The following is a 10,230-nucleotide window of genomic DNA, read 5'->3' on the forward strand; positions in this document are numbered from 1 at the left end:
GATCAGATCTGGAAAGGGGTCTAACGAGGTACTCCTAACCTGCATCCTGTCTCTGGTCTGGAAAAGGCTCTGACTAGGTACTCTTAGCCTGGATCCTAGCTCAGATCTGGAAAGGGGTCTAACTGGTATTTCTAACCTGGATCCTGTTTCAGATTTGAAAAAGGTTTAACTAGGTACTCCTAACCTGGATCGTGGCTCAGATGTGAAAAAGGGTCTAACTAGGTACTCCTAACCTTTATCCTGGCTCAGATCTGGAAGAGGGTTTAACTAGGTACTCTTAACTGGGATCCATTCTTAGATCTGGAAAAGAGTCTAACTAGGTACTCCTAACTTGGATTCTGGCTCAAATGTAGAAAAGGGTCTAACTAGGTACTCTTAATCTGGATCCTTTCTGAGATCTGGAAAAGGGTTTAACTAGGTACTCCTAACTTGGATTCTGGCTCAAATGTAGAAAAGGGTCTAACTAGGTACTCTTAATCTGGATCCTTTCTCAGATCTGGAAAAGAGTTTAACTAGATACTCCTAATCTGGATCCTGTCTCAAATTTGGAAGAGGGTCTAGCTAGATACTCTTAACATGGATCCTGGCTCAGACCTGGAAAAGGGTTTAACTAGGTACTCTTAACTTGGATACTTTCTCAGATCTGGAAAAGGGTTTAAGTAGGTACTTCTAACCTGGATTCTGGTGCAGATTTAGAAAAGGTTCTAACAAGGTACTCTTAATCTGGATCCTTTCTCAGATCTGGAAAAAGGTCTAACTAGGTACTTAAGATTTAAGCTCTACCTTTCTGCCATTTGATGAACTTCTTAACCCCAATCCAAAACTGTGCAAACGCCCCCACCTCTCCTCCATCTTGTGTCCTCAAAACCACTGAGCTACTTATTACCCACCACCACCTACCCCGTTACATTATCCCCTGTCAATCATTCTCAGATGTGGGCGTCTCCTTCCTCCCCCCCTCCTCTCCTCTTTCCCTCCCCAGAATTCGTTTCATGTTTCGAGTTTGACTTTTCCATCTCTCCTCCTCCACCTCTTCTCTTCTCTCCCCCCCTTTTCGGAGCAGACACGTTTCAATGGCACGCCCACAGCCTCGGTGCCTATCATCCCTGTCGCCATGTCAACACCCACGCCCCCCCCTCCTCTCCCCAACTCAGACACTTTGCACTCCAAAAAAGAAAAAAATAGCGTCTTTGTATCCAACTTTTTTTTTTTTTTTTTGAGGGGGTTGATGAAGTCTCCAGGCAAAGTGCTTTTTGTCAAGGACTGTCCCTTTTTTATTCGGAGGGATCTTGGCTCACGGTGAGGCTCTGATGCCAAACGCAGGAGTTTTTAAGCCCCCCCATACACACACATATGAATCTGTGTTGTCTTAGCTCTATTGTAGTGTGGAATCATTTTGTATCTACTAAATCTGAGAAAAAAAAACAAAAAAGAAAAAAAAAAAGCCTAACATGCGGATTAAATGTGGATGTAAATAATGCATAGCTCATTCAAAACACTCATATATAAAGTGAAAATGAAAAATCGCTTGGAAATTTAAAGATCAGAACAATGTAAATTTTCTGATTAAGGTCGGCCCCCGCTTTTCTCAATGGAAATGTTATTCATTTGCCTGGAATGTCCCACAGCATGGCCTTAAACTTATCTGTACATTAATTCTATCACAGGTGTTGCTCAAAATAGTCTCCATAGAGATAAGTTTATTGCCATATGTGGAAGAATAAAACAAACAATTCCCCAGCGCAGCAGCAGAACCATCACCTCCTCAGCCTCTCCACCTCCTCCTCCACCATGAGTGTCCAAATTAATAATTTAATGGGTCGACCGTAGCTCAGTTTTTAGAGTGTTTGTCCACTGATTGAAAGGTTGGTGGTTCAAATCCTGCTCTTAACATAAACATAAACATCATCGGTAGAGCTGTCAGATCCAGTGACTCACAGGTTGGCGGTGTGATTTCAGCTCCCACAGATGAATGCAGCCATTGTGTCCTTGGGCAAGACACTTAACCCACCTCGCCCCCAGTGTCTGTGTACACTGGTGTGTGAATGTGTGTGTGAATGTGTGAGTGTTTTTTTTAATGTAAACTGCTTTGAGAGTCTTGAAGATGGAAAACCGCTAAATAAGAATGCGACTATTACCACGGTTTAAAAATGTACTTTTAAATATTTCCCCCTCAACTAGAAAATGTATTTAAATTAAAAAAAATGTGTCTATGCATGTGAAAATTCTAATCATAATGTTGACTTAAAAAAATAATACAAATATAAATATGACGATGATAATAATAATAACAATAATAACAATAATAATAATAATAATAATAATAATAATAATAATAATAATAATAATAATAATAATTATTATTATTATTATTATTATTATTATTATTATTATTATCTTTTATTTCAGATTCAGATTAAACTTTATTGTCTTTGCACTTGTACAAGTACAATGCAAAGAAATCCAGTTTTAGCATCTGAGCAGTGAGCAATCAAGCAAGTACTAGATAGAAATTTGCATATAACAGAATATTATGCAACAGAGGTAGGTATGACATCAGCGTATAGCTGTTCATTACATTTACATTAACTTAAGTGTATATTAAAATGCGTGTATTTAAAGTGCAAGTTTAGGAGTTTGTTTTTATAGAAATTTAAAGTTTGAACCACAATAAGCATGTTCTATTAGTTTATTAGTTCAGATTTCACTCTTCTCTGACATTTAACACTCCTGGGATTATTTACATTGTGAACATAATCCTATTTTTTAAACATATTTTTGCAAATGTCATCTCTGAAATAATTTTAAGACTTCTCAGAGCCGTATGTGTAAATTTAGTCATATGCCATGCCCTTTTGGTTCTATGCAAAATACACACATTCTGAGCTGCCCTTTAGAGAAACAGACACATTTTTGGTGACATACAGGGCTAGTTATTGTATAGTTTAGCGAGTGGGCTACAGCTGAGTTCTAGCCTGACAGACACGTGTGCAGCTATAGAGAGCGGGGGCGGCCTGTGTTCGTACGGCCCCGCGCGTCTGTGAAAGCATCACACATCACACAGCACTGCACAGCACAGGGCGGGGGCGGGGGGACAGGGGAAAGGAGGGGGGGATGGGTGGTGAGGAGGAGGAGGTGCGTGGGCGGGTGAGGGGAGGGGGAGGAAAGAGAGACAGAGAGGGGGGGTCTTTCACATGACACAAAATGGGAAAGTTTACTGCTGCAGCTATAGGCAAGCCAGACAACAAAGGAGAGTATGCAAGTTAAAGTGACTTGAATCCAGAATGTTAAGTGAACTTGTTGTGTTACGTTGATTTACTTTTTTCATTTCTTTTTCGCTACATGAAAGATAATTTTGCCACTAGCAACATGTGAAATTATGTTAAATCAGAAGAAATGCAAAGTTTATGGAGGTTAAAAGAAAACAGAAGCACTTTTTTTCTGTGTTGGAGTATAAGTTGTATTGATATGTTACTAATTTGAGTCACTGTAACTTAGATTTTTGTTTTTTGTAGTGTAAAGAATATTATTTTATTGAAAGAAGACTGAAAAATTCTACAAATCTTTATATTATGTATAGTTTGATCAAATTTGACCATTTTGAGCCATCGTTGCTTCTGTTTTTTAAGGTGTATTTGCTTGGGACTTTGGTTTTTGAGTCTAGTTTTACTACAAAGAATCATGGCAAACTTCTACAGCCAGTGGTACTGTAGTTAAGTATACATTTAGGTATCTGTACTTGTGGACTTTATTACATTCAAGAGCAGATATCTGAACATTTTACTCCACTATATTTTTGAACAGAACTGAAAAGTAAAAGTATTTCTTATTATTTAGTTTATTTTTAACATGTTTCATAGTTTGAGCAAACAAAAACAAAGCAAACAAAAACAAAAACAATAGATTTACTACTTTACGTTTCTGCTAAACAAAATTCAACAAAAAGTTTATTAAAGCTTCATTACATCTGAAAATCTGCAAGAAATGCTTTTACTTTTTACACTTTAAGCACATTTTCAAACAGGCACTTTAATATTTTTACTTAACTAGATATTTCCATACTTTTACTTTTAACTTTTAGATTTTTGCTCCAGTGCTCCTTACACCACTGCCTACAGCTTGTAAAGGAGGCGTGTACACACCGCAGTCAAAGAGTAACCTGTAGGAGGTGGAGTTAACCTTAAACCCAGCAGCCTTTGGGACCACTGCTGCAAACACAAATGTCAAGTTCTCATCATTTCAAACATAAAGGTTGTTAACTTGATGCAAATGCAAAACTGGATTTTACAATATGATGTATTACAAGACCTTTTGCCATTCACACTTAAACTTCAGTGATATTTTTACTGCGAACAGGATTGCCTTTCCACAGATCTGACCTGTAACATGGCTTGGTAGTGTCCCCTGCTTGTCATCTCCATGGAGACAAGCAGGTGGTAATCCCCAACAGAAAAGCTACATTTAGATTTTGAATATAAATTGGCGTTTCTATAGCTTTACTGTGATTGGTTGACTCCGCCTGTCACTCACCCAGGCTGACCAATAGGAGGAGTGGGCATGGAAAAGTATAATTTGATATAGTACTAGTATTTTCTGCTTGTGTAGTGATAAAATACTGTTGCATATATAACCACACACAGTTGGAGTAACATGTTTGTCGCTTATTGTGTATATTCTAGTACTTTTACATGTACCTGTACGTGTTACTCTAGTAAAAGTTCTCCTTACTTCAGCAGACTTTTGTTGACATGTGGAGGAGAAGGCAGAACTTTCCTCTTTTGAAGTTACAGCCACACATTTTGCATGATTATCGCTGTTCACTTTTTGATCCGCAGCCAGCAGGCACCAAAACAACTGCAGCCCGGGATTAGCCTGCCCACCACGCACCGCCCACCAGCCCCGCTAAGTCCCGGAGTCAATTATAACAAAAAAAAAATTAAATATAAAAAAAAAAAAACCTCTGCAACTCGAGTATACCCACCCCGGACTACCCACGCCTTCACAACAGCTCTGTAATCAGGAGTACCAGGCAGCAGGAGGCACGGGACCCACCGGAGGTTCGGGAGCGGAGTGAGGATAAAAGTGAGGACACAAACAAACTAGAATAGAAACAGGAGAGGAGTGGGTAGACTAGTGCAAAATGTAATCTGTTGTTTTTTTGTAGCACTGAATGCTAAACTGGCAAGAAAATGCAACGATAAGTGGTTGGGGTAAATTTTTTCTCTGCATTTGACCCATTTTCATGTTAGGAGTAGCTAGGAGGTTAGCAATGAACTGGATTAGCTTTTGGTCCATGCTTTAGGCTGGGAATCAAACTTAGAACCTTTTCGCTGTGAGGCAAAAGAGCTAACACTATGTCACCAAAAAATGATTCCTCTGCATTTGACCCATTCTCACATTAGTACTAGCTACAAGCTTATAGATGAATTGGATTAGCTTTTGGTCCATGTATTCTCAACTTTCTGGGTGGGAAAGTTGGGAATCAGACCTAGAACCTTCCCACTGTGAGGCAAAAGAGCTACCCACTATGTCACCAAGTAATGATTCCTCTGCATTTGACCCATTCACATGTTAGGAGTAGCTAAGAGTTTATAGATGAATTGGATTAGCGTTTGGTTCATTTTTCAGGTTGTGAATCAAACCTAGAACCTTCTCACTGTGAGCCAAAAGAGCTACCCACTATGTCACCAAAAAATGATTCCTCTGCATTTGACCCATTCTCACATTAGGTCTAGGTACGAGCTTATAGATGAATTGAATTAGCTTTTGGTCCATGTATAAAGTTGGGAATCAAACCTAGAACCTTTTCACTGTGAGCCAAAAGAGCTACCCACTATGTCACCAAAAAAAGATTCCTCTACATTTGACCCATTCTCAATAAAGGCATAACTAGAAGCTTATAGATGAATTGGTTTAACTTTTTGTCCATGTTTCAGGTTGGGAATCAAACCTAGAACCTTCTGTGAGGCAAAAGAGCTAAAACCATTATGCCACCAAAAAATTATCCCTCTGCATTTGACCCATTCACAAGTTAGGAGTAGCTAGGAGGTTATAGATGAATTAGATTAGCTTTTGTTCATGTTTTAGATTGGGAATTAAACCTTGGACCTTCCTGTTTTGAGGCGAGAGTGCTGACCATGTTGTCACCAATAAACTACTTGAGAGAACGGGCCAAACTGACAATATTGTCCTTCATATTTCCTATAATAAGTTTCCTGTGTTTGTTACGAGCTTTAGGGGCATAACCTGTACTTTTTACATGCACTTAGTAATTCCATTATGTTCACTTATAACTATTCATGAGCGATTATGCAAGCAAAGTTCAAAGTAAACAAACTGTACCTCTTTAACCTTATAAACTGCAAATGTACAATCAGAATGTTATAATATGAAGGGGCACCCACCAGTCGAAGGGTAGCCAGTTCAAACCTCGTCTAAGCGCATCCTGTTATTGTGTGATTGGGCAAGAAACTTCACCTATATAGTTTACTGCACGCTATAGATATGAGTGTTTTAATTTTCACTGATCACGGATTAAAGAAGTGTCTGGCGCCCTCTTCTGACAACAGTTGGTAGTGAAAAATTTTGGAATGAAAATTTAGCAGCATGGCTATTATCACTGTATTAATTTAGGATATTTTAGCACAAGGAACGTGTTTACATTTCATAGTCAAAAATAATTAATAGGTATGCATTTGGTTTATATTTATCTTAAAAAAAGACCCTTAAGAGACGTACTACAGCGCATTACTAATTCACTCCACACTCGGTACTGCAAAGCTACTATTAAAGCCACAGCTGCCCTGGGGTAGACTGACTCACTCACACTCCGCATTTGTATTAGGAAACGTGGGTGAAGTGTCTTGCCTAAGGACACAATGACAGTACGCTCTAGAGCCAGTGCTGCCCCATTGTGGCTCTCATCCAAGTACTAACTAGACCCGGCTTCACATAGGTTTCGAGATCATGCGTTGCCGAGCAGGTATGACCACACGGAAATACTAACGTGAATCTGAGAAACTAAACCCATGACATTTTTTACTACAAGACCCTACATTCTTCAGCTCTCTAGACTATATTTCCTCCTTAATCACGCTTCTGTTCTGAGTGTGGTGCTGTGGTACTTGGCTGCTGCGTCCGTGTCCGTCCCCCAGAGAGATGTGAAGTGTGGGGGTGTGCTCTGGCTCTGGGTGGGGCCTCTCCTCCCACACAGGTCTGAGAGTGGGCGTCTTCTATGGAGCATTGATCTGACACAGGACAAAGTGGCTCTGTACTACTGCTGCTGCTGTTACTGCTGCTGCTGAGGACAACTGCAAGAAAAAGACACCGGACACAGTAAAATTCTTCACAGTAAAATAAGTACTATCACTACAAATACTACTACTAATAATAATATTACTACGTGTGCTGCCGTGGACGACTGCAAGCAAAGGACAGCAGATTCTTTACAGATAAATAAATGTGTAATAAAAACTATCTCTATTTTTATGATCACCACCACTACTACTACTACTACTACTACTATATGTACTGCTGGGGACAACTGCAAGCAAATAACACCAGATTCTCTACAGTAAAAGTAAAAATGTGTATTAAATGCTACTATTACTACTATGTGTGCTGCAAACAAAGAGACAGTATTCGCTGCAGTTAAATAAATGTGTAATACCGGTAAATACTATTACTAATAATACTATCTCTACTACTACTGCTATGCTGTATGCAACTATTGTCTGTGCTATTGGATGAGCTATTACTACTGCTATTACTACTACTACTACTAATATTACTATGTGTGCTACTGTGGACAACTGCAAACAAAGAGACAGTATTCTCTGCAGCTGTGTAATAAATACTTTTACTAATACTACTATCTCTACTACTACTACTACTATTGTATACTACTATTGTCTGTGCTATTGGATGAGCTATTACTACTACTACTAATATTACTATGTGTGCTGTTGTGGACAACTGCAAGCAAAGGACAACAGATTTTCAACAGAGATAAATACTACCACAACTAGTACTTCTACTATTACTACTACTACTTGCCTCACAACAAGAAGGGGTGGGGTTTTTCTGGATTCCCCCATCAACACAAAACAGGCATCAAAGGTAAAATCCCCCAGCTAAGGTACTCCTGACCAAGACTATCTACTGTAAATAAGATACGTTCAAGTACTGTCTACTACTACTAAGCTACAAATACCACTACTACTAGCATTGTTGTGTGTTTATATGGTATTACATTTTGCTTTCTTTGGTTGTTATCGTTCCTGGTTGAACCTTTTGCCGTGTGTGCGTTCATGTTGTGTTTGAATAATGCGGCGTCTCGTCCTAAATGTGATTATACAAAGAGAATGGAGCAGAGCAGACATAGGATAATGTGCTTAAGATGTTTAAACACACACACACACATTTATATACACCCACCCCCACCAGCGTCGCCATGGGAATATACTCCAGAATATTATAGGATAGAAATATATGGGCATTATGGTTATCTAAGGTGATTTAAGGAAGTGGATCTCAGAATGTGGTGCGTGTACTGCTCAGGGTTGGATTAGTACTGGTCAGAAGTTAGATCTGGTTTAGTCATAGTTGTGATTTTACTTTTATTTCAGCTACTATTACTGCTACTACTACTACTACTACTTCTACTACTGCTACCACAACAGTACTCTCACTTGAGTAAAAGTTGTGCTCTACAAGTGACAAAAACTTTACGTTGACAATATGAAATTATTTGAACATTTGTATTTTTTATTTTTTTTTAGATATTATCAGATACCGGATTTTGATACCAATTTACTTGAGTAGTAGTTTCTCTGAATACTTTTTTACTCTTACTTGAGTAATTTCTTGGACCATTTTCTTTGTACTTCTACTTAAAGTTCCAATGTTACGCGATATTGACTCTTGTGAGCTTTAAAACATGTTATAATGTTGTTACTTCCTTAAAAACAGACCTGGAGTTGTGTTATTCATGTTTGATTAACCCTTTATTATTAGTCTGTTTACATTTCCAAACCTCAAAATGCTCTGTTCCACCTTGTGATGTCATAAAGTGGTAGCTGTCAAGTTAACAGCTCCTTTCTCTTCAGTTGAGATCAGCAATTCTAGGTCTGAAATCATCCAGATGATTCTAGTGAAGATGTATGAAGTTTGAAAACACAGTGAAGCACTTCCTGTTTTACCACATGATGACATCACAAGGTGGAACAGAGCGTTTCTGTTTGAGAGAAAAAACTCAGCCTTAATATGCAGGATTTGCGCGTTAAACATGTGTGAATGAAACAAAACACGACTCCAGAAATGTTTTTGATGAAGAAAAGATCAGAAAATAGCGTAATATTGGCTCTTTAAGTAATAGCATTTTGAACTAGGTTAGTGCTAGGCTTATTTTAGTAAGCTAGATTTTTTGGTTTTCATCTCTGGTAAAAAAAATAAAATAAAATCAATAAAAAAAATTCCCTCAGTCAGATCATGCATGCTGTTCATTCATATTTACCCTCTATACAAACGTCTACACTTGTTAAACACAGACAATTATAACTGCATTAATATTACGATCACATTCATAACCATAAGACCATCTCACAAAGAGAGAGAGAGAGGATCAGACAGGCCCCTGCGTTATTTTTTATATATTTTCCGTTTGAAATAAATAAGGCTCATAGTTTTCTAAGGAAACCTATTACTGTCCACCCACACACACATCAGCAGCTCTGCAACCCCGCTCACCTCCAGCAGGGGGGGTGGGGGGGTCAGGGGGGCGGAGCAACACTGACATCTAGTGGACAAGAGGCGACACAAGCAGCTTCTGGTATAATGCAGATTTATTAGTAAAAGTATTTATTCATTTTGGAGACTGCGTGCAGTATTATGGGATACTACTACTATTACTACTTCTACTACTTCAACTGGGGTTTATAACATTATGGTATACTACTACTGCTATCACCACTACTACTACTTTTACTGGTGCGTGTAACATTTCAGAATATTCAGAATACTATTACGGCTATCACTACGACAACTACTTTGACTGGAGTTTGCAACATTCCAGGATGCTACTACTACTACTACTACTACTACTACTACTACTACTACTACTACTACTACTACTACTACTACTACTACTATTACTACTACTATTACTAGTTAGACTACCAACTACTTCTACTTCAACTGGAGTTTGTAACATTACGGGTTACTACTGCTTTG

The 10,230-nt window shown here is 38.5% G+C and overlaps 1 protein-coding gene across 1 annotated transcript in view; it reads right to left on the reverse strand.

The window, feature by feature from the left end:
- Nucleotides 1–5,111: 5,111 nt before the first annotated feature.
- arhgap1 (Rho GTPase activating protein 1) overlaps nt 5,112–10,230 on the reverse strand; it is a 69,389-nt gene continuing 64,270 nt past the window's right edge. Inside the window, exon 14 of the mRNA XM_055227633.1 lies at nt 5,112–5,121. The gene's annotated coding sequence lies outside the window, so the exon portion shown is untranslated. The remainder of the gene's footprint in view (nt 5,122–10,230) is intronic.

The sequence above is a fragment of the Periophthalmus magnuspinnatus genome, chromosome 2 (genome assembly GCF_009829125.3).
Source record: "Periophthalmus magnuspinnatus isolate fPerMag1 chromosome 2, fPerMag1.2.pri, whole genome shotgun sequence".
In the NCBI taxonomy this organism is placed as follows: Eukaryota; Metazoa; Chordata; class Actinopteri; order Gobiiformes; family Gobiidae; genus Periophthalmus; species Periophthalmus magnuspinnatus.